The 24,933-nt window shown below is 39.2% G+C and overlaps 1 protein-coding gene across 6 annotated transcripts in view; it reads right to left on the bottom strand.

The window, feature by feature from the left end:
- LOC134213799 (protein dachsous) overlaps positions 1–24,933 on the bottom strand; it is a 305,308-nt gene that overhangs the window by 215,737 nt on the left and 64,638 nt on the right. The gene's annotated exons all lie outside the window — the stretch shown is intronic.

Here is a 24,933-nt window from a genome sequence, read left to right as displayed (position 1 = left end):
GAGATTGATTTGTTGTGCATCCTTCTCCTAATTACACAATTTCCTACATGCATTTTACATGAATGTAGAATTATGATGCAGTTGACTACCTTCTCAAATGTTCGTCCAGATTCAATGGATTGTTTACATGACCATATGATCGGTCTTCTCTCTGTGTACATGAAAAGTGATGCCGTTTTAGCATTACATTATTATTTTAGCATTACATTACATTATCAACACTTGAATTATGAAAAAATAAATAACCTGCGTTGCTTATGAATGCTTGCGTTTTTACAGTTCTAGCTCACATATAATATTTAGTGTCAATATATAGCATGAAAAGCATCATTTTCATAGATTATTGCTTGATGTTTACGTACATATTCGAGAAAATAAGCATAACATATAGAACAAATCAACACGATGATTTTCGAGTATCTGCAAAGTATAAGAGAGCGTGAGAGTAAATCGATGGTTTCCCCTCCTGGAAAAATATTTTTTCAACTTTGCAATATTTTCTGCAAAAGGCAGTTTTTTCAAATAATATTACGAAATTCATCCAAATGAAGCATCCCACGGATGTATTGAAGTCACCACTATATGTTGATGTAGTTTTAAAACAAGAGTGCTTCCCCGATTCAGCTGGGGAATGCATTTTCTCCTCAGTGGGCGGATTTTTTCCTGGGGGCGGTACAAGCACGTGGCTGTTTTCTTGTCAATGACTGGATTACGGTAATTTGGGCCTTAACATTTTTCTGCTGTCGTTGTAGCCGAAAATAGCCTCAAAATATTTTAGCGATTTTTCACACGCACTGAGCACTTTTGCGAACACCACTCGCGCTCAAATTGTTTTAGCGATTTGAATACGCACTGAGCACTTTTGCGAGCACCATTTGCGCTCAAAATATTTTAGCGATTTTTCAACGCACTGAGCCCTTTTGCGAGCACCACTCGCGCAAAAAAAGTTTTAGCGATTTGGATACGCACTGAGCACTTTTGCGAGCACCATTCGCGCTCAAAATATTTTAGCGATTTTTTAACATGCACTGAGCATTTTTGCGAGCACCACTCGCGCTCAAAATGTTTTAGCGATTTTTCACACGCACTTTTGCGAGCAGCACCCGCGCTTTTTTGTAGTTTCATTCATCCTTTTCCGATGCGGAGTTTATTAATTTGATAAACAGCCAGGTTATCTGGTGAATCGGAAATTTAACGTCATGTCCAAATTATACCCGGTAAGGATCGCCAAATGTGTAGCCTAATGACGCTCAATTCAAATTATGCCTCGTTGGCGCGGTTGCGTATGGGAACATTTGCTCAAAAAATAACTTATGCCACACTTCAAACTCCCGCTCTTAAAGAGAAAGGATCATCCTGAGAATTTTACTCGTCTAATTTCTGGAACTATTATTCCCCTTGGTCACAGTTAAAAATTGGCCGATAACGAATTGTTTTAAGTTGTCAAGATACGTTCCAGCAGTTTGAGGGTTAAGCGAATTGATCGCCCATACATCGTAGCTAAAACATTATTGACGGCATTGAGTTGGCTGTAGAAGTTCTCTTTTTTGCAAATAGGCAGCATCGGTTGGCGCTAGGGCGGTCGGTATTAAGTATTTTTGACAAATATCGGAATTCGGTAAAAGGGAAGTGATTGGAGTGACCTGTACGTGATAGTGATTAAATTCCGTTTGTTCTTAAGGTTCAAATGTCATACATCAAATCGACTTCTTTTTCTTGCTGTTCGCTTCTTTTTTTTTGCGGAGAGCCTACTCATTCGCTCAGATCTGATTTTGTACAAAGTACACAAACATTTCAAAAGGTATCAAACTCTATATATTTCCACAAAATATTAACGTCCTTTTCAATACCTTTACAGTGCACAGATTATAGTGATACGCATAAACAACCTCAAACATGCATCTGAGATTGATTTGTTGTGCATCCTTCATCCTTGGTGGAGCCAATACCGGTAATACCGATAAAATACCGGTATTTGTAAAAATGCCAGAAAAAAGAAACGTCTGGTTTGGGCTTTTGAGTGAAAAACCAAAATTTATTACTTGTATGAGACACTGAGGACTGGTCAACTGCTGATAATGCCCTCTCTGGTTCAACCAAAGTAGGAAGAATTGTTCCAAGAGCGCTGAAAATCAGAGCTAAGTACCTGCCCTTAATACCTTCAGATTTATAGTATAGTAATTCTTTGCGGATTGCTTGCAAGGATCCTGGCATCAACGTAGTTGTCACCAGCAACGCAAGTGTTTTACTCTGCTGCTGCAGTCTCTTCACTAGTTGTTATTGAATCGATATACCAGAAAAATCATCCATAGAGGCATTCTCTTCATACCAATCGTCAGGTGTGGTTGTTGTCTCAGCTTCAACTTTCGCTCCAGGAATGATCAAACGCTTCGCGATCTCATCCGCTTGCTTCACCATAGTACCTCTGAATGTCTTGAAGAAAATGCCAAAATTATTTCGGATCTCTGCAGCAAGATTATTTAAAAACGCAAAAACATCGGCGTATTCTGATCATCCCTCTTAGATTCTTGAGAGCATCGAATAAGTTGGCGGCAATATCTGTGGCTTGTTATGACAATTGCTCCAACATAAATTGGAGCGCCATGACAGTTTCCTTGCTCTTCAAAGAAAAAGTCATTAGCAATTTGTCAAAAGATGGCTAAAAGAATGAAGCAACACGTATGATTAATAACGATGATGGTCGATTTCTGCTGCGTGATCATTGATCTATTTGAAGTTTTTTATACTTACAGCAAAATTTGAAATACCGAAAATACCGGTATTTTCCGCTTCTAATACCGGTATTCTCGGTACTCAAAATTGGCCGGTATTACCGGTTTCAGTACTACCGGTTAGACCACCCTAGTTGGCGCATAACATTGGATTATAGTAAGGTTTCGGACCCGTGTTCCAAACCTGGCAACTATTATCCTTTCAAGCTCCAGCTTCATAAGCGCAGAGTGTGCCTGGGCGCTTAGTAGGAAGCTAACTTGTAAACCAGAGTTAGTAGAATTTTTCCCGACGGCATTCTGTGTTCTCCAAAGCTTGGCCAACGGACTTCACTCAGTCCCAGGATCTCAAGTCAGTAGCCAGAAAATTGGTCTGGGGGGGGGGGGGGGGGTTTTCTGTACATTTTTTTTTCGAAAAAAAAAATTCTTCCAAAAATTTTGTCTGTGCTGGGGGGGTTTTATGACCAAAACCACCCCCGTGGCTACGCCACTGTCTCAAGTTTCATCCGGCATGCCTCATTGGCAAGTTGTGCCAATTCACCCTACTATGCTAGGGTTAAAACGTTCCATGTTCCTATTCTTGTTCGTTGCTTCGCGCTAAGAGTCGTTGCCGTAAAATCAGTCTGTATTCTTTCATTATCGTACTCTCGATCAAATTGATGTTTCGGGAACGGTAGGTTGTTGGCCCAAAGTTCCTTGCCATCTTAGGTACAGCAGCCAGAACAGACACTGTTGGGGCCACACCTCCTTGGTGAACAATCGCTCGATCAGTTCGGTCAAATTTGTTTTAAGTTCCACCCAAAACCAGGATAAAACTAATGCGCTTTGAGTGGCATACGCTTGGTTCGTCAGGACCTGCTGGCTTTTTATAGAAGTTCAACAGAGCCCACTGTCAAACCTTACTCTTGCTGACATCAGAAGGACAACAGTGTCCAGGCTACGCTACCAGCTAAGAGCTAACATTGGAACATTAGAATAACATTGGAAGTGGCCAAAACAAAACACTTGGCACAATGCGTAAATAATTTAGGTTTCAGTCAGCGACCGTTCAAGTGATCTCTGAGAAAAGAAGTTGTGATTTAGTCGGGCAAGTACAACTCGACCAGTGGTCTTCCGGAATCCGGAAGTGGCGCTTAAGCCACCGGTCAATATAAAACCTCGAGCTAAAGCAACGAACTATTACATTATTCTTATCGCTAGGGGAAAGGGGGGCAATATGCCCTAGCTAAGCAAACACTGCTCTATTGTCTTATTTGTAACGCTATTCATGGGTATTTTTACATTATGCATCAGTTAAACAAGATAGCTAGTTGATGCCATTCAAAAATTGTCAATCTCAATCATGTTGATAATATTCACATTTCAAAAAGTGGTGATATGTTGTTGCCGGAAAACTCATGAGGCAAAACGCCTTTCAGCTGGCGGCTCCTAGGGAACAAAGTACCACGCGTCGGCGAATCAGCTTTCTAGTATGGATAGTCCGTGGAGACGCAAGTACTTTGTAGGTTATTGCCACTAGGGCGTTTTGCCTCGCCAAAATGTTAGATGTTTCTTCAAAATGTGGAAATTTTCGGTTTTTCCGACCTTCCCATGCACTATTTTGAAACTTTCTTCACCTATCCTACATAATTTTAGATCTAGTTTTGGTACGGACACCTTAATGACGGTAAATATGAGGGAAACCACAGAAGGCGTTTTGCATCGGGGGGCGTTTTGGGGCCTCTTCCCCTACGTGCATTCAGACACACTTAATGCATCAGGAAAAACGGTAATGCAGCACACGGGATGAAATCTCGCTTAACTTTTCAAAAGGACCTAAGTAACACTTTTTTTATGAAATAATTTGAATAGCGCAATCAACAGAACAACATGAAAGCTATTGATTGCAGTATTCAAATTAATTCATGAAAAAAAATGTTACTTAGGTCCTTTTGAAAAGTTAAGCGAGAAATATCAAATATTTTGTGTACTTGGGCTCACTGGTGGCAGCAGAATATGATACCAGCAGAGAAATTCAGGGAAGCGTTGTGGCATGGAATAGCACTTATTTTGGATTCCCCAAGCCTGCAGCCCCTTTCGATCGAATAGAGATCAGCATCGAACGAAGTTAAAGATCTAGAAAAGCATTCATTACACCAGAACGTCTCTACGAACACGACACCTGGGACAATGCTCGTTAAAGGCCAACCCGATTTTTTGTGAGCGGAGGTGTGAAAAGTGCTATCAAAAGAGTAAGGGGTTCAGACGGTGCTTGGTGAGTAAACCATAAATTCTCGCTTAACTTTTCAAAAGGACCTAAGTGACATTTTTTCATGAATTAATTTGAGTACTGCAATCAAAAGCTTTCATGTTTTTCTGTTGATTGCGCTATTCAAATTAATTCATGAAAAAATGTTACTTAGGTCCTTTTGAAAAATTAAGCGAGAATTGTATCAGCTGCTTAGGGCATCGATCGTCCATACCCAAACCGCCATAGGGCTGTGGTGGGTTGGGCACGGATCTAGAATGTCAGATAATATTCCAGTAAAAATGATGTTAGTAGCAATCCGACAAGAATAGGAACGCGAGTTTTCCAATTAGATGGATCAGACCCTACGTAGAATAGAAAACTGATATCTCCTATTTATATTTAAAGTGAGAACTATTAAACATTTCAACTCTTACATTTTTGCTGATTGCCTGCTGAATGGTTACTTGACGTTAATTCTGAACCAGAAATGCGTTCCTCAGTCAAACAAAAACACATTCCGCAGACCTACTCTCGAAAACACAAAGTTTAACCACAGCACTTTCTTCTCATACGGGGGACAACCATATCGAAGCCAGCGGAAAGCACCAATCGGCCTCCTGTGAAGAGTTTCCTCCATCATGCTTGCCTTCTACTCCCACTTCTAGCTCAGCCCAAAATTGACTGTAATTTCTAAGCGTTTGAAAGTTTATCTGCGGTCTCGTTCCGTCCATTCACTTTTCGCGCACATCGTGCTAGATTTCCCCTTTCCTGAATTTGAACCCCAAGGTGTGCATGTGAGCGTAGAGCACTGTGTAGGTGTTGGATTAAATTAGGGGGCTTCGAATATGATGCTAATGAGTGCGTAGCTAATCTCAAACTAGCCAAGAAGAAAAGAACAACAAATTCCGTCCAGGAAAAGGTGAAATAAAGATGGCTAAAAGCGTGCAAAGTGATTTTTCACTTCATTTCTAATAACAATAATGAAGAAGATGAACTCAGCACCGGCAGCAGCAGCAAAAAGGTTTCATTAAAATTAATTTCAACATTCTTCCCTCCTCCTCCGCCGTGGTCAACGGTTTTACACCTCTACTTTCTTACGCCACACCGACCGTGTCCACGTTCGTTCGGTTCATTTGGGGTAAAACCCAACGAAGAAGGAAAAAAACTCCAATGCATTAACCTGAGCGCGCTTTTTCGGGGCGCTCCTCTTCCCCCTCAACAGAGTGTTGGATTTGATTTGGCTGGCTACTTCCCAAATTAAAGATTACTCGCCGTCGATGCCGCCGCTACTGCCGAATCAGTTCGATTCGATTGCCCATTCGAAGGAGCTCCACCACCGCCGGGAAGATGTTTGATGATGATTTTCCATTTATCGACAAACGTTGGTACAAAAGGACAGAAGCCTCATCAGAGTACATGTTTGATACAAAACACTAAATATTGCTCGATTTCTTGCTCCCCTATTCCTAAGACAGATTCAGTTTCAAAGGCTTACGATAGTTAAGTGCAGATCAATTTGTTCCATCACAATTTTGGCCAATTATTATTTTGAGAAGACCACTGTCTGCTTGAACATAACTTCGGTCTCATACGAATGCTCGAGCCGACACGTAATTGCCAGTTCCAAAATGTACAAAACGGATAATTAAAAGTCAATAATAAAAAAAAGTCCGACGCCCGATAGGTCGATTGATGCCGCACATCATCACCACCATCCATATATTGAGAGCTGCATTTCAAACTGATTAATTTATTCGAATCAATTGAAATATAGATGATGATGGATGGCTTTGGCTCAAATCCAAACTCATGCTTTCGGCAGCGGTCATATTATGCAATAGTTTGGACCGCAGTAAAATATGAGTGAAACCAATCGGGGCAGCTCAATTTCGGACCAAACAAGGCCGAATAATTACCAGTGCGCGGTCCGAAAGCTTCTAAAAGGGATTGCATCATGCGTCTCTAGGGGTAGTCATTATAAGCCCACTAGAGTCCAAATGATGAACGTTGAGAGACTGATCAGCATTGTCCTCATCAAATGTGAACTTCTATAAAATGAATTCGGGCTTTGAGCTAGCGATTGCATTTGGTGGAACATAACGACTAATAGAGAGGGGGTTCCGCAGCAAATAGTTTAGTGCCGAAATAGCTTTTCAAATTATCTTTAATTATAACTTGCTGCATTGCAAAGGTGACACGAATGTAAGCCTAGCCTAACAATATATGCAGTCTGAATCATTCCGCAATACATAGTTTGAAATATTGCTATTCCACCATATAATACTCACTATTCAATACATATTTGACATTCTGTTATCCAGTAACGCTGTACCTGCAAAAAAAAAAGAAAAAAATATTAAATGAAGAAATAATTATTCTACCAATAATTTCTCTGATGTAAATATGGATTATAATTATTTTTACACAATGGGACGCATGCAAAATTAAGCTAAGCCTTTGTTCGTAAGGCAGCATCTTTAAAGATTTGATACAGATAAAATTGGACAAAATAATTTTCTTTTCTGGGGGCCGTGGGGGCCGAATTCCGTGCAGCCAATTTACAAATAATTTAACTTACTCCGTTCATATACTTGGTTCATAGGTCATTGAGATGGAAAGTAGGCTTTGAAATTAAAACAACATAAATCAGAAACAAATCGCCACCCCCGTATAGAACATAATTGCACCAAAAGAAAGTGTGTTTTGATTGCAAGTTTCGAATAATAAAGCAAGCTAAGCTGAATACAAATAAAAGGGATCGCTTCTTGTGGTGCGTATACTACTACTATTATTATTTATAGTGGTACTTTAGTCTATCAGTCTGCTGCTATTTAAATACACAGGATTATGTTTTCATACGACTTTTGTGCGTTCGTAATTTTGATCGTGTGGTTTCAATTTGCCACCAAAGTCTTTGCAATATGTTTTAAAAAATCCTAAATAATTCAAAGAAAAGTCACATGGTAATATGCATTAAATATTTAGGATGAGTGCAAAATTAAGAAAATGTAAATCGTGTTAAAACATAATCCAGTATATTTAGTTTATAAGTAGCTGTGGACGAATTTCAATTCAGGAAGTGTTGCTTTAATTTATTATCTCTCAATTCTAATTCATACAACTTGCTTCCACCTCACTTATAACTTCCAATGACCCAACTCCTAGCTTACAATTCTCGATTCTTATTTCTTACTTGTCGTTTCAAAATGTCTCAATTCCCATCTTCTCTTATATATAAAAATGAAATGGTCTGTGTTCGTATCCGCATAACTCGAAAACGGCTGGATGGATTTTTTTCATTTCTTTAGCAGAAACATTCGTTATAGTTTCCGACGGGTTTATATGATATTTCCTAATGCGAAAATTACGAGTGAAGTTGAGCAAATCGTGAAAAACTAAAATTGTGATTTGTATGCGAACTTTGCATGGGCAGTTCGAAACGCACATTCTCGCCTACTATGCAGGACAACGTCTGCCGGGTCGACTAGTCACTGTATAAAATTACACACACCACATTAAAGCAGTCCGATGGCACAATCCTTACTACATAATGTGTTCCTCCAGACATATATTAAGATTGCTCCTAAAATGTTTTATCTAGTGGAAAAACCTTAGAAAACTGAAGCTAAAATTTTATCACATAGTCCATGGAGGAAAAAACAATTTTAGTTTTGCTTTCTTGTAGATATCGCTACTTGTTATCATGATTTGATTTGATTTGATGGGCTACAGCTATTCGATGAACGTACGCCGAATGGAGTATCCTTCTCCACTGGACTCGATCCTGGGCCAATCGCTTCCAGTCGCCCTGAACATTGAGCGCCCTCAGGTCCTCTTCAACTGCAAAAAGCCATCGTGTACGCGGCCTTCCACGAAGCCTGCGGCCTCTTCCGGGTTCTCTACTAAATATTATCTTCGCTTGACGTTCTTCCGGCATACGAACAACGTGACCAGCCCACCGTAGTCTGCCGTGTTGTATAAGCTTAATATTCGTGATTCATGCGACGCCGCCAGATACCGTTCTCCTGTTTACCGCCGAGTATTGTCCGCAGCACCTTACGCTCAAACACTCCGAGAGCTCTCCGATCAGCCTCCTTTAACGTCCATGTCTCATGGCCGTATAAAGCCACCGGAAGAATCAGAGTAGTATACAGCGCGAGTTTTGTTTTCGTTTGCAGACTACGGGACTTAAGCTGGTTACGAAGTCCGTAATAAGCCCTATTTGCAGCTGCAATACGCCTTTTCACCTCGCGGGTAACATCATTATCGCACGTCACTAATGTTCCAAAATACACAAATTCTTCTACCACTTCAAATTTTTCACCATCCAGCACCATTTCGCTACCACCACCACTAATGAACCCACGTTGATTGCCAGCGACCATGTACTTCGTTTTGCTGGTATTGATCGTGAGTCCAATCCTCGCTGTCTCCTCTTAAAAGGCAATAAAAGCCTCTTCCACGGCACGGCGATCAATTCCGATAATATCGATATCGTCCGCAAATCCCAAGAGCATATGCGATTTTGTGATAATGGTACCGCTTCTTTGCACACCAGCTCTCCTAATCGCTCCCTCGAGCGCTATATTGAACAGTAGATTCGAGAGTGCATCATCCTGCTTTAATCCATCTAAGGTAACAAATGACGTCGATATTTCATCCGCAACCCTTACGCTTGATTTCGATCCGTCCAACGTTATACGAATCAGCCGTATCAGTTTCGCCGGAAAACCATGTTCAAGCATAATTTACCATAATTCATTCTGTTTCACTGAATCGTACGCCGCCTTGAAATCAATAAACAGATGATGTGTCTACAAGTTGTACTCCCGGAATTTATCAAGGATTTGTCTCAGGGTAAACATTTGATCCGTCGTTGATCGGCCCTCATGAAAACCTGGTTGGTATTCGCCGACGAAGGACTATGCAAGCGGTCTCAATCTGTTGAACAGAATACGGGACATAATTTTGTACGCCGAATTAAGGAGTGTTATTCCTCGGTAATTGGCGCACTTCAGTCTGTGCCCTTTCTTAAAGAGAGGGCAAATGAGGCCGTCTAACCAGCTAGCAGGCATTTCCTCGTCTTCCCATATTTTCGACATAATATGGTGCAGAACTTCATAAAGCTGCTCACTGCCATGTTTGAGAAGTTCAGCCGGGAGTTGGTCCTTCCCCGCAGCTTTATTGTATTTCAGCTCTTTAACAGCTTTTTTAACCTCATCTAATGTAGGTGACTCCACAGCTTGTCCATCGTCGCCAATATTTATTCTGTTCACCGATGCACCGTCACTTCCTCCATTCAACAAAGTCTCGAAGTATTGCTTCCACCTGGCAGCCACTTCAGTTTTATCTGTCAGCAATCTCCCTTGTTGGTCGCTGCACATGACGGGAGATGGCGGTGTCTTTCTCCGCACGCCATTGACAGACTCATAAAACCTCCGCATATCGTTCTGCTCCATTTTTTCCTGCGCCTCACTAATAACTTGTTCTTCGTACTCTTTTTTCTTCCAGCGGTGGGTTCGTTTTTCGGCTGCTCTTGCTTCCTTGTACCGATCTCTATTCGATCGGATACCCGACACCAACATCCGGCTTCTGGCAACGTTCTTCTCGTCTGTCACTCTCTGACACTCCACATCAAACCAACCCGTCCTGGATCGCCTCTGTGCAGTGCCTACCACTTCTCGTGCTGTTGTACTCACCGCTCCGTGGATCGACTCCCATAGATCGTTGATGTTGTCGCTAACGTTGATTGCACTTATCCGTTCGTCGAGCTTCTACTCAGCCGATACTCCTTCCGCCGACAATCGCTGGATATTGTAACGCATCGTTCGCTGTGATCTTTCGTTCGATACAGTTGACAACCGTGATCGAATTTTACTGACAACGAGGTAGTGATCAGAGTCAATGTTCGGACCTCTGAATGTTCGCACATCGATAACATCCGAGAAATGGCGCCCATCCACCAGAACATGGTCTATCTGGTTGCAAGTTTCACCATTTGGGTGTCTCCAAGTGTGCTTTCGGATGTTTTTTCGTGCAAAGTAGGTGCTACTGATGGCCATCCCTCTGGCAGAAGCAAAATTTACTAGCCGTAGGCCGTTGTCATTGGTAGCGGAGTGAAGGCTCTCCCTACCGATTATGGGACGAAAAAAGGCCTCTACCGACCTGAGCGTTAGCGTCTCCGATAACAATTTTCACGTCATGCTTTGGGCACTCTCCATAGACTTTATCAAGACATTCATAAAACGTGTCCTTCACGTCGTCGGATTTATCGTTTGTCGGTGCGTAGACGTTGATTGTAATTGAAGAATTTGCCCCGTATCCTCAACACACAGATTCGTTCGCTAATGGGTTTCCACCGCATCACTCGCTTCATCTGCTTGCCCATCACTACGAAACCAACTCCATGCTCTGCTTTTTCACCGCCGCTGTGATAGATGTTATACTTGAATGCAGTGTTGGTCGTGGGATCCACGGCTCGAAATTCACGTTCTCCGGATCTGGGCCATCGGACTTCTTGAATAGCGGCCACGTTCACTGCAACCTTCTGCAGTTCGCGAGCCAGAAGGCTCACTCGTCCAGGTTCATTTAGGGTCCTGACATTCCAGGTACCGAGTTTCCAATCATAGTCCTTATTTCGTTGCCGGGTCGGTTGCCAAAAATAACTTTTTCTTTTTTCTTCTATATCAATTTTTCGTGGTATTTGAGAGGCTTCAGTAAGCTACCTTACCGGGGTCGCGTTACCTACATCGCGATGATGGGGCTGCCACCTTAGGTATAGCTGACGCGATACAGCATTCCGTAATCAGCCGCTGGGTACCAGGCAGACGCTGTTTGAGCCGCACCTCCTGGTGAACAGACGCTTGAGGCGTACCTTCTCACTCTAGCTGATATTAGAAGGACAACAGTGCCCAGGCTGCACTAACAGCTAAGTACACAACTCTTAGCTGGCGGTCTATTGTCATTGGACGACCCGTGGAAGCGTGAGATAGGGACTTGTGGGGACCAGAGCTCTGTTGGGCGCTCCTTCCTTGATGTCAACCCACCATTTTGCAGCCGCTACTTGTTATCATTATTTTCAATTTGGTGATCTGTCAACTTATTTGGACTTCAGCTTTGTAACTTGCTTCAGCCAATATTAGATGACCAATTTTAAAAATGAAATGCTGGTCCTAAAAAGGTCCGATTTTTTTTTCGATAATCGCCATTCTCATCACTAACATCAAATGCCATACGACCGAAAATGTCATTTGGCCGAACAGGCCATATGGCCGAAAATGTCGTTTAGTCATACGAATCATACGATGGTAAATGTTGTGGAGAAATGAGGAGTGAGACGTCCCACTTCTACCTACTTTGCACTTCACACTTTTAAATGATAATCTAGTAGTGAAACGTCACTTTTTTGCACTTCACACTTAATGGCTTCACATTTCGGTCAAACGGCATTTTCGGCAAAATGGTCTACTCGCCTAAACAACTTTTTCAACCAAATGACCTGTTCGGCCAAACGGCATTTTCAACAAAATTCTGCTAAAAGTTTATTTCGGTGTAATCGCATTTTCGAATAAATGACCTATTCGACCAAACGATCTTTTCGCCAAACTTCATTTTCGGTCAAAAAACTTTTCGGCTAATTGACCTGTTCAGCCAAACGAAACTTTTGGCATAAGACACTTCTTATTTTAAACTTATTCGCATTTCTTATTTTGAAAAGTGAGTAGTGTGAAATGATAAGTGAGACGTCTCACTGCTCACTTCTCACTGTGAAAAGTGAAAAGTGAGTAGTGAAACGTTACCATTCTCACTTCGCACTACTCTCTTGCCACAGTGAGAAGTGATAAATAAGAAGTGCAAAATGAGACGTCTCCCTTCTTACTTCTTCTTTCTTACTTCTCAATGTGAAAAGTGAGACGTCTCATTTCTCACTCCTTATTTCACACTACTAATTTTTCACAGTGAGAAGGAGAATTAATTAGTGACGAGTGAAATATGAGACGTCTTAATTTTCACTACTTTTTCACTTTTCGTAGTCAAAAGTGAGAAGTGTAACTTATCATTTCTCACATCTCGTTTCGCACATCTCCGTTTTCGCAGTGAGAAGGTTGAAATGAGGAGTGAAAATTGAGACGTCTCACATCTTACATCTCACTCCTCATTACTCACATCTCACTGTGAAAAGTTAGAAGTGACAGGCCTCACGCTCGCTCCTCATTTCTCACTTCTCACTATTCCAAGTGGTCCTTTTTGCCAAATGACCTATTCGTCCAAACAACTTTTTCGGTCAAATGACCTATTCAGCCAAACAACATTTTTGAGCTAATGGTATTTTGTGCCAAACGATTTTTTCGGCTAATTAACCTATTCGGCCCAGCGACATTTTCGGCCAAATGACCCTTTCTTCTAAATGACCGGTTCGACCAAATAACCTGTTCGCCCAAATGACTTCTTCGGCAAAATGACATATTTGTCGAAATGACGTATTCGGCCAAATGACCTATTCGGTCAAATGACCATTCGTCCAAAAGAACTTTCAACCAGAATTACCCTTTCGGCCTAATGGTCTGTTCGGCCAAATGGTATATTCGGCCCAATAACTTTCGGCCTAGTGGCCTTCGGCCAAATGGCATTCTGTCGAATGGTTTTCGGCTAAAGAAGAAGGCACTTGTTCGTTTGTTTGTTTGTTCGCTTGTTCGCTTGTTTATTTGTTCGTTTGTTAGTTTATTCACAATCATGTGGACATAAGTGCCTGTAAGTAGCACATATGAATATTACAAGCATGATACCACATTTAAAAATGTATCAGATTTCTTATGCTTTTTCACTTAAATTAGCTTTTCATAGGCAAAAGAAAAGAACAAGCATATCAAAAGAAACCACTTCTAAGGGATAACCAGGTTCTCAGATAATCTCATTTATGTTAAATTTGTCTGAGAAATTATGAAGTTTGAAATGTCCCAAGCCAAGGTTCAGAAACTGTCAAAAATGGCAAACTTCGTCTCCTCCTTGCCCTGATCTTACATGGAAAGAGTCAACCCCATTGTCATGGAAATGTCAGGGATTGTTGCTCATTGTAACGCTCAATTGGTCGAAATATTTTAAATTGCCTTAGGTATAGAAGTAAAATGGAACAGTCCAAACACATAACATAAACTAGAAGAACTATTTTGGAAACAAAGCTCCTAAAATGTTTCGCCAATTTGAAGTAAAAATCTAGTCATACATTAGTTAGTTTCCGATTCGTTTGAGAGATCACTGTAATCTATTACAGTTACCGATAATTGCACTCTCTGCAAAAACACCACTTTCTGATAATACCCTTCTACTCATACGCTCTCCACAATTTCAATCACCACCGTGGGACCGATGGGCATCGGCTACTCCAAAAATCCTCCAAAATCACCCCCATTCATCTGGTGAAACGCTACTCTTTTTTGTTCGTTCGCTCGTTTCAAATCGCGCTGACCACTTCTTTTCAGCCCATCGATCGTCGCCAGCTTCACGGGTCATCATCATCGGTGTCCGTCCATCGTCGTCGGCACCGCACCATCGCATCGGCTTCCTCATATCATCAAGCGAACCCGAGACCAATTTCGATGCATGAATTCCGAAAATAATCTCATGGAGAAAAAAACGCGACCACTCATCAGCACCATCCCAAACATCCAGAAGCGCTTTTCCGCACGCTCTCACCTCGTTCTTTTTTTTTCGCCTCGCTTCAAATATGCTTCCCTGTGCTATTGTTGCGAATAAGGGTGTGCCAAAAACGTTCATTGTTGGAAGAGAAACGAACATTGAGCATTTTTTGGGACACCCTACCGCGTATCAACCGAACCCCTAAAACCATCCCGTCGGTCATCATTGTGGCCTGAGGGGAGCAGGCGCGAGACCAGGCCAGGAATTGCTTCTACAGCACATACAATTTGGAATCTTATTACCAATCTCTCATGGGAAATGATTTTGGACATAATTGGCAACCGTGACTATTTCATTGTATGTGCATTAACGAAATAACAAAAGAAACAGCACGCGGGAGGTTCAGATCTGAACGGTGGAAAAGCGCGGCGGGAAATTGCGATCAGCAGCATTGCATCTCCAGCAACCGAGCGGCCATCAGGCAGAAGGCAGAAGCATCAGAAGCAATTCGATTTGTTCCTTTCTGTTGCCCTTCTGACGCGCTGTGACTGTGGTCGATTCAATCATCGATCGTCGTCCGCTTGGGTCTCCCGTTGAAAAGGGATCATCATTTCGGCGGAAGGCAGCCATAAAATAAAGGATTGGGAGAAAATTGCAGCCCTTTTTTCCATTCGGGGACGACGACGACGACGACGACGGGGCAAATGTTTAATTTATTTTTATATTAAAAATCATGTCCGGTGGTGCAATTGCGTTCCAGAGTTCACTCGGATTGATGAAAGCATGCGATGCTTTCAACTCGGTAATCTCTAGCCATTGTTGAAAATGGTTTTAAAATTTAATAGCATTTTTTTTTCAGATTCATCTGTAGGGTCCTATATAGGGTTATGACAAGACATTTTTCCAAAAATACAAGAAAACATAAGACAAATCGTTAATCTTGAGAACTGTCTGTTCACATAGAAAGCCTCCTAAAGAGCAATACTCTCCCTTACTCGATATTGAAGGGACCATCGTGTTAGAGATGTATCGGGATAGAGAAGACATTTTTTTTTTTGGGACGAAAGAGTCATTTGGCCGTACGCCATTAGGCCAAATGCCGTTTGGCCGAATAGTTGAAATTTGTTCCCATGCAGGGAGATGTTCGAATCCAATTGAATAGTTGAAATTGAGAATTGAGAAATGAGATGTTCGAAGGGAGCTAGAGGGAGCTTGAGGTGGGGATGGGGGTCATTGAGTTGTTAACCGTGTTGCTGGTTTCCATTCTGGTTTAGCTTGGAACACCAGAACATAACGTAAGAGTATCGGACTAGGTATACGATAAACCCCGCCACCTTCACCTTTGTGCATGGCGGAAATTCATCCGCTGCAGCGATGTACACACATAAAATTTCAAATGAACCTTATCACAATCATAGAGAAAAAAACTAATAATCAAACTAAACAACACATTCGGTAGGGATATAAAAAGAAATAGAGCTAACTACACACTAACTACACAAGAGTTCACTGTCATTCCACTAAAAAAGAGGTAAATAGTTTTCTCGAAAGAGTTGTCAAAGAAATTCCAAAAAAGCTATTTAACAACTCATTTGAAGAATTTCTCATGTTCGGCAATTTGTTTTAAGTGTGTACAATCTGACTAGAACATGAGAAATTCTTCAAATGAGTTGTTAAATAGCTTTTTTGGAATTTCTTTGACAACTCTTTCGAGAAAACTATTTACCTCTTTTTTAGTGGAATGACAGTGAACTCTTTCGAGGGTAATTCTTTAGAATTTTCCATGAGAAATTCTCCCGTATTTCCATGGGAAAACACACCAATATTCCTCCCAAATTTCCATGGCAAAATCGACTGAATTCCCACGGAAACATTTTCTAAACTAGGAGGAATTCACCTGAATCTCCACGGAATAGTATTCTACATTTCCATAGGAAATTAAAGTTGACTAATTCTACAAAATTCTATAATCTAATGAATATTATGTGTCTGCTCTACTACTGAATTTATGTGTGGATTCATTTTGAATATATTTAAGTTCCCAATTTGCAAAAAAATATGTCTGCAACAATTATATTAAATATGAAGAATTTTCTCAACGTGAAAAATTCTTTTCAATGCTGAACTATTGTCATTTTTTGTATTGTCTTTATTAAGGAGAAGGAACAATAAATCACTCAATTTCAAATATTTTTTTTTATAAATTTGCATATTTTTTTTAAATTTTACTCAGAACGGATGTGTTTTATGTGTCCAGCGTTTTAGATTGGCTGTGTAAAATCACAGAAGGGAGCTAAGTCCCAACTTTATCGAGCAAAGTTGTTTATCAGGATGTTGGGCATTGGCTTTATAGGGAAAATATAGGAGGTCAAGTTTGACCATACCCCCATGACCCAAATATTCAAAATATTGGAAAGATTTCGCTTCTGAGAGCATGCAGATGAATCTGAGGTACCTATTTGAATCCTATACCTACCAAACTGTATGAAAGCTTTCAATCAAGTTTAGTTATCCTGAACGTTATCCTTTAAATATTTTGCGTTTTTTTAAACTGGATAATTGTGTGACTTATAATCATTGAACATACTACTTATCTAGGGATATTTCATTTCTATTGCTGATACATTCGAGGAACAGTTTGAACGGCGTAGAACATCCGAAAAAAAATGCAATTTCTTTCTATACTACATAGTTGTTGAGAAGAATATTGCGGTAAAACTGGCAACACTGAAGGAGTAGAATTTGGAAGAAAAGTGATGAGTCTTGGGAAGATTGTCCTTCGGAAAATACGGAGAATACTATAATGTAAGAAATATTTTAAATTAGTAATAAGTTTGATTATATTTAATGGAATAAATTTACAGCATTGAAGCTGGTCGAAGAATTCCTGCTGTCAAAAAGTTTCTGCCGTTTCGTGAAAGACTACACCCAACAATAGTATTAGCAGCATCAAGAAAAAACAAATCTGTACGTTAGATCCATGTGAGTTATGCACAAGAGACGACGTAAACTACGTACTAACAGAGCAATTCTCTGTAAAATCGTAGATCGATTTATTTTTGATATTTTTGATTTCTCTGAAATTTTGCACATACAATCTTTGAGATGAAAAACATAATTTGCATCATTGGTTTGCCATTTTGACTCTAGTCTAACTTTTGACAAGGGCCAAGGGACTTCTGTTATACTTGCCAACTATAACAGGAGAGCGTTTGATTGAAATATCATATATCATTATATGATATATAAACGTTTCGGGGATAACCCGTCTTTTTGTATATTTTTTAATTTCAATTTTTGCCTACCTTGACCTACTGTGCAACAGTTTTTTGCTATATCAAAAATTAGTATAGTTGAAAGATTCTTTCCCAAGATGGTTCACTTAAAGGTTGAATTACGAAAAACAAATTATTTGTTTTTTTTTCTACGTAAGGTATTTTTTCCACAACCTCATACCATGAAAATAACCAACCACTGCTCCAATACTAGCATTTGTTAATAAATATCAATGACTCCGTAAAATTTGATTCTAGGTTGAATAGAATCGATAAACATTCGAAAACGACTGAAAATTTAAAAAATCGGTATATTTTATCTTATAACTGCTGTATCTCAGAAACGGTAGCACTCAGAAAAAAATACTGTATACCTTTTCCATTAGAAATTTAACGAACTTTCATAAAATCGGGTCGATAAAAACGTAAAAAAAATATTTCCACCATTTTGTTAAAACCAACTAATTTAAAAAAATTATAACTTTTTTGTCCATCATTTCTCCATTATGGCCTATAGTGCAAAAAAATACATATATTATCTGCTACAACGCATCAAATAATATTTTTTTTGAAAAATTCGTTTTTGAGAAAATCGATTTTTATGAAAATTATTTTGAGCTTTTTAGTGGAATGTCTTCACTTGTCATAAGACGAGTTTGTACAATCCCATTGAATTCCACCACTTAATTGTATCTCGACAGATACGTATTTCGACCTCAACGAGACACTGAAGACGGCCTTACTGTTGAGGTCGAAATACGTATCTGTCGAGATACAATTAAGTGGTGGAATTCAATGGGATTGTACAAACTCGTCTTATGACAAGCGATTTTTAAGTTTTTATTTCAATATTTGAACAATTTTTTTTCGCGGTGTATATTTTTTTCACATAGCCCTATTGATTACCTAAAACTTTGCCCAAGACAATGATGCAAATTATGTTTATTGATCACAAAGAATATATAGGCAAATTTTAGAGAAATCACTGCACTTTCGTGCACTGAGAAATTTAGTGCCGTCATGCATAGATAGTTGGTTTGCTGTCTTTTGTCGCTGAATTAAAATTTCCAAATAAAAACCCAGATTAATCCACCTAGCGGTGATGGCGCCTTTCTCGCGCAAAAAGGTAATAAATGTAGCCTATACGCTTACACCTCGATGATGTACAAGAAAGGCAAAACAGTTACACCGTCTAATGTTATGATAGAAAATTTACACTTGTAGACGACAGATGGCGCTGCCAAAAGTTTATCGAATTTCTCGAATTTTGACTTTCGGACAACTTCATAGTACTATGAAACTGAACGAAGAGCATACCTACGCAACACGAGCATCTTTATAGTACGATGAAACTCTTAATGGGAGAAATATTCATAGATGCAAGACATTTTTCATAACACATTATTGTTCTATGTGACTATGTCTCATCACTATTTTAATATTATCTATTTTTTGCAATTTTCAATTATTATGAAATTCAATAGTGATCAACAGCGTTTTAGTCTCTGTCGGATGCAACTTGTTGCAAGAAAATCGGTTAAGAGTTTCTATGTGAAAATTTGGCTAATGTTTTTATGGCATTTTGTGCACACACACACGCACACACACACACACACACACACACACACGCACACACGGACAGACAGACATTTGTTCAGCTCATCGAGCTGAGTCGAATGGTATATAACACTATGGGTCTCCGGGATTTCTATCAAAAGTTCGAATTTGGAGTGAAATGATAGCCTTTCGGTACAACTTAGTTGTACGAGAAAGGCAAAAAGGTTCTTATGTATATATTTTTGTTTTTATTTATTTTTGTTTTTATGCCGAGTTAGATGGACCTTCGAGTTTTCAGTTAATATGAGCGGTTTTATCTTATTTGAATGATTAAACAACAGACTCTTACAAGCAAATTCAATTTTGCTGCTCCTAACATCACCGTCAGCCACTCGATTGCCACTGAAACGCTGAAATTGATATAAGAGATAAAACATCAGACGATAATATCAATATTTTTCATTAAAATGTCATGAGGAGATCAAGTTCCGCTATTTGTAAGAAGTGTTCAATCTCATGTGCCATTAGTTTGTTCTTACCCAAAGCACATATTGATATTTGCTGCTGTGGGTCCGACCGCCGCTTCATCATCGATGATTGCCATCACCGCCATCGCTACCGGACACGATCACCATCCAATCAAAAATGACGCGCGAGCCCGAAACACGGGTCTTGCTATGCACAAAGAAAAGTACGCGGTGCTTCAAAAGACCGGTAACTTATATCAAACTGATGTCCGTGTTGGGGATGCATGAACAGAATTGTTTGCTTTGGAAAGAATTGAAATTTTTAATAGTTTAACGTTAAAAATCAAAACTTTCAATAGAACTGGCAAATTGGTGAATGCTTTGAAGTTTATATTATTAACCAAAACCAAAAACTTTTCGAAATCTGAACAATTGAAAATCTATATATCTTCTTCTTCTTATTCTTTTTCTTCTTCTTCTTCTTCTTCTTCTTCTTCTTCTTCTTCTTCTTCTTCTTCTTCTTCTTCTTCTTCTTCTTCTTCTTCTTCTTCTTCTTCTTCTTATTAGCATTACATCCCCACACTGGGACAGAGCCGCCTCGCAGCTTAGTGTTCATTAAGCACTTCCACAGTTATTAACTTCGAGGTTTCTTAGCCAAGTTACTATTTTTGCATTCGTATATCATAAGGCTAACACGATTATACTTTTATGCTCAGGAAGGTCGAGACAATTTCCAATCCGAAAATTGCCTAGACCGGCACCACACACAAAAAACAAACATTGTTTCAGAGAAAGTTTTGCACTTTCCACTTGAAAAGAGCTTTGTTTTCTTGAAAATGAAAGTGAAATTGGTTTGAGTAAAAGTTATTTTTTTGTTTGAAGGTAGATTTTCTCTTGTTATCACTGTTAAATTAAAAGTTCTCCCATTCATATGAAAAGTTGTAGAAACGTCAAATCAATCAATGGTGAACCTTTGAGCAAGGCAGAGAGAAGGAAAAATGTTGACTCACTTTAAGTTCTAGGCACTATAGAATATCAGAAGGTAAAAAACCATAATTCAATTTTTATTTCGTGTCATCATCAAAATGATTGGTTTGGAATCCGTACGTTAGAATTATTAACTTATTTTTACACGCATGAATAAGGTGCCTGCGCTCGAAAATTGCTTGCAAATGAATAACAGTAAATAATTAATCGTATGGACGCTTCGTTCCGCATCGCATTTCGCGTCTACGCACCTCAAAAGGAATAACGCGACTGTAATTGTTACTGATGACTTAATTAAAATTGACGTAAGCCGTGACACTCTCCACTCATGCAAAGCAATCGATCCTTTATATGGGTTTACTCTAAAGGCACCTTAAATAAAATAAGCATATTTCTCACATTATTGATAAACTATATTTTGACCACTTAATTATTAAACATTTCTCATAGTGCCTCGTACTTCACAGAAGCTGTCAGTCTTATTTTTCATCCCTCTTTCATAACAGCAAAAACAAATAAAAGTCTCAGAATAAAAGGAATCAGTTTTGCAACCGCGAATATGTTCGGTATCGTCCGGTGGTGCGTTTAATTTTATTATAAATACGGACCAACAGAGCTGATGTGGATATGTGGATATGCTATTTTGGTTTTTTGGACAGACCATTATATGGCAAAGAAAATGCCACGGTTGTGGCCCTAACATGGAACTGAAAGGTAAGTAGCTTTTTTATAGACACGATGATAGAAAGCATCGGTAGATTCGAAGGATTCCGTTCCGGAGACTAAACCCATCCACCCTCGCATCCTTCAATATAGCATAGCCCCACTCCGGAAGTGTGTTTCTTTTGATGATCGTTTATCACATCGTTGTACTTATGTGAGATTCTCTCTTTTTTTTCAGATAATTCGCATGTCCCGGCGGTCACAAATCAACGAAAGAACAACAGCGCAATGCTTAAGAAACACCCGAGATTTCCGACCGGTGGTTGGATTATTGGATTATTCCGATGAGCAACCACAGAATAATATAATAAAATGATTTAAATAAATAAAATTGAAAAAGAAAATCTTCTTTCTCGATTTTTTCAACTCGAAATTAATATATGAATAAAGGGTAGGATTGGGGTCCCATTTCTGGAAAAATAAAATAATTTCGAAATAAAAATATTCTACTCTCCTTTTCGCCATATTTTAGGCTTTTTGGTTTGACAGTACAACATTTTTTTTAAATGCTCGAACTTTTAATTTTAGAGCGGTATGCCGCACTTTAAACCATGGTTGTCATAAAAGTTGGCGTACTTTTGTTTTTAATATACACAACTCTCTACGAAAAAGAACCAACGCAACTTTTCATTTTTACCAATGGTTTTTTGACGTAAACTACGTCTAAGGGGAAGACTCAGATACAGTTTAATTCTAATAATGATTTTTCTTTCTGTGCAGGAATCGAACCCAGCCACCCTCAGCATGGTCTTGCTTTTTAGCCGCGCATCTTACCGCACGGCTAAGGAGGGCCCCTTCTTCTCTATATAATAAAAATGAAATGGTCTGTGTTCGTATCCGCATAACTCGAAAACGGCTGGATGGATTTTCTTCATTCCTTCAGCAGTTACGTTCGTTATAGTTTCCGACGGGTTTAGAATATAATATTTCCTCATGTGAAAATCACAAGTAAAGATGAGTAGATTGTAAAAAACTAAAGTAAAGATTCGTATGGGATTTTCGCATATGCAGTTCACAACGCGCATTTTCGCCTACTATGCAGGACAACGTCTGCCGGGTCGACTAGTAGCCAATAAAAATGAAATGGTGTGTGTTAGTGTCCGCATAGCTTGAAAACGGCTGGATGGATTTCCTTCATTTGTTCAGCAGATATGTTCGTTATAAGGTACACTGGGGGAAGTGGAAAAAGGGGGTTAGTGTAAAAATCGACTCGAAAAATTGGAACTGTGCATACTTAACAGTTTTTACCACATCATAACATTGTGCAAGAATATACTTTGATGCTCACACTAATACTATGCTAAAATTTGTATAATACATACACTAACACGCTTAACGCTAGAACTGTCATTTTAGGTTTCGCGAAAAGTTGATTTGTGCATTCATAAAATCAATTCTTATTCGCACCAATTGCACCTTTTGAAAGTGTATTTATATCACAGGTGACCATTCTAAAACAATTAAACTAATCCCATTCAATTTGTAGTGGTTTGTACCATGAAAGCAAATAATTCAAAGATTTTACACTTACCCCGGGGGGGGAAGTGGATAATGTTCTGATCACGCCAATTTGTCCTTCCCTCCAGGGTTTATTTCGATAGCTGTGAATCTTAATATGTTCCTTCTTTGTTATCATTGTGAATTCAGTGGTTATTGGACTAATATACATAAGAAAACGCTTGATTAATCCACCTATCGGTATTGATGCCTTTCACATGTTTTACATATGAAAAAAATGTATAAGAAAGATAAAAATAGCACTGATAGGTAAATATATTCCATAATTTATACATTCATCTATATTAATAACAAGTTTCGCCGTTGATTGGATTTTTTTGCGAACAAATTGGTTAAGGACAAGTGCTTAAAAATAGGTGATAATTTTGTACGTGTTTTGCGCACATACACAACACGCACACACAGACATCATTTCAAATCATTCGTTAAACTAAGTTGATTAGTTTATAACCCTGTAAGGCCCATTTTTCCTATAAAAAGTTCATCTTTAGGGCGAACATATAGATTTTCGAGGAGGCAAAACCAGCCCTCAACTTGCTATTACGAGAATTTCTTGGGGACCTATTCCGTTGAGCCAATGACATTATTCAACGAAAGATACTCAGAACAATTACTTATCGTTTTGATTTTAGTTATATGTAACTACCTATCACAATTGAAGGTCATAGTAAAATGGGTTTTCCACTTACTCCATCCAACTTGGGTAAGTGGAAAACACCTCCTAATTTTTTAATCTATTTCCATAAATTTCGAGAGACCGAAATGGTATACCGCACAGTTGGTGCAAAATTGACTGTTTTTGATACCCCATTTTGATTGAATGCATTTAGATCATTTAAACTGGTTTTACACTAATTAAAACTTGCACTATCAATTTTTCCTTTTCCACTTCCCCCAGTGTACCTTAAGGTCACTCCTGACGGAATCCAAGATTAAAAGTGCTCGCGTTTTCGGGGGTACACCACTCGATTCAGAGGCGGAGCGCAACTGTCATTTTTGTTGATTTAGCTTTGCTGTGTCGCAGCATGCGTGAGATAATAAAAATGACAGTTGTGCGTTGCTTCCTTATCGAGTGGTGTGCCCCCGAAAACGCGAGCACTTTGAATCTTGGATTCCGTCAGGAGTGACCTTAACGTGTAGAACGTGGAAAACTGAAATGAAGATTCGTATAATAATTCTGCATGGGCAGTTCACAGTGTGCTTTTTCGCCTACTATGCAGGACAACGTCAGATGGGTAAAATAGTTAAGAATAATAATCAACCCACCCCGCATAAAAGCAGTCTTGGGCATTATACTGCCGTAATCTGAAAAAGTGGCGTATGCGCCATTTTACAACATGCATGTTTTTAATTTTTCTGTTAAAGAGTTCGATGAATACTACTCGTTAACACCATTTTGGGAAAATGGTTAATACGTCACCTTTTCAGATTACGGCAGTATAGGGCTCATCGAATCAAGGTATCGATATTTAGAAATATCAGAACGGCTATATTTCAAAACTGCTTTTATAAGCCATTTTATGAGACAGATTCGAACAGCTGATCGAAATTTTGAGTGAACGGCTCGGTCTTTGTTTTGGTAAATTTGCATGCAAACCATCATCATTTCGTCATCGTCATCATCATTTCATTCCATTTTCGCAAATGTTCCTTGTAAAATGTAAATATTAGTTTTAGGTCTCCTGTCATTTGAGCTTTCTATAAAATGGCTTATTGGAATATATTATTGCAAATATTGGATATTATTAGATTATGATACATCCGAATGCAAGATAGATTTTTCAATAAAATCAACGTCTCGTAGCTTTAAC

The sequence above is a fragment of the Armigeres subalbatus genome, chromosome 2 (assembly GCF_024139115.2).
Source record: "Armigeres subalbatus isolate Guangzhou_Male chromosome 2, GZ_Asu_2, whole genome shotgun sequence".
In the NCBI taxonomy this organism is placed as follows: Eukaryota; Metazoa; Arthropoda; class Insecta; order Diptera; family Culicidae; genus Armigeres; species Armigeres subalbatus.
This window is presented reverse-complemented; position numbering and strand designations above follow the sequence as displayed.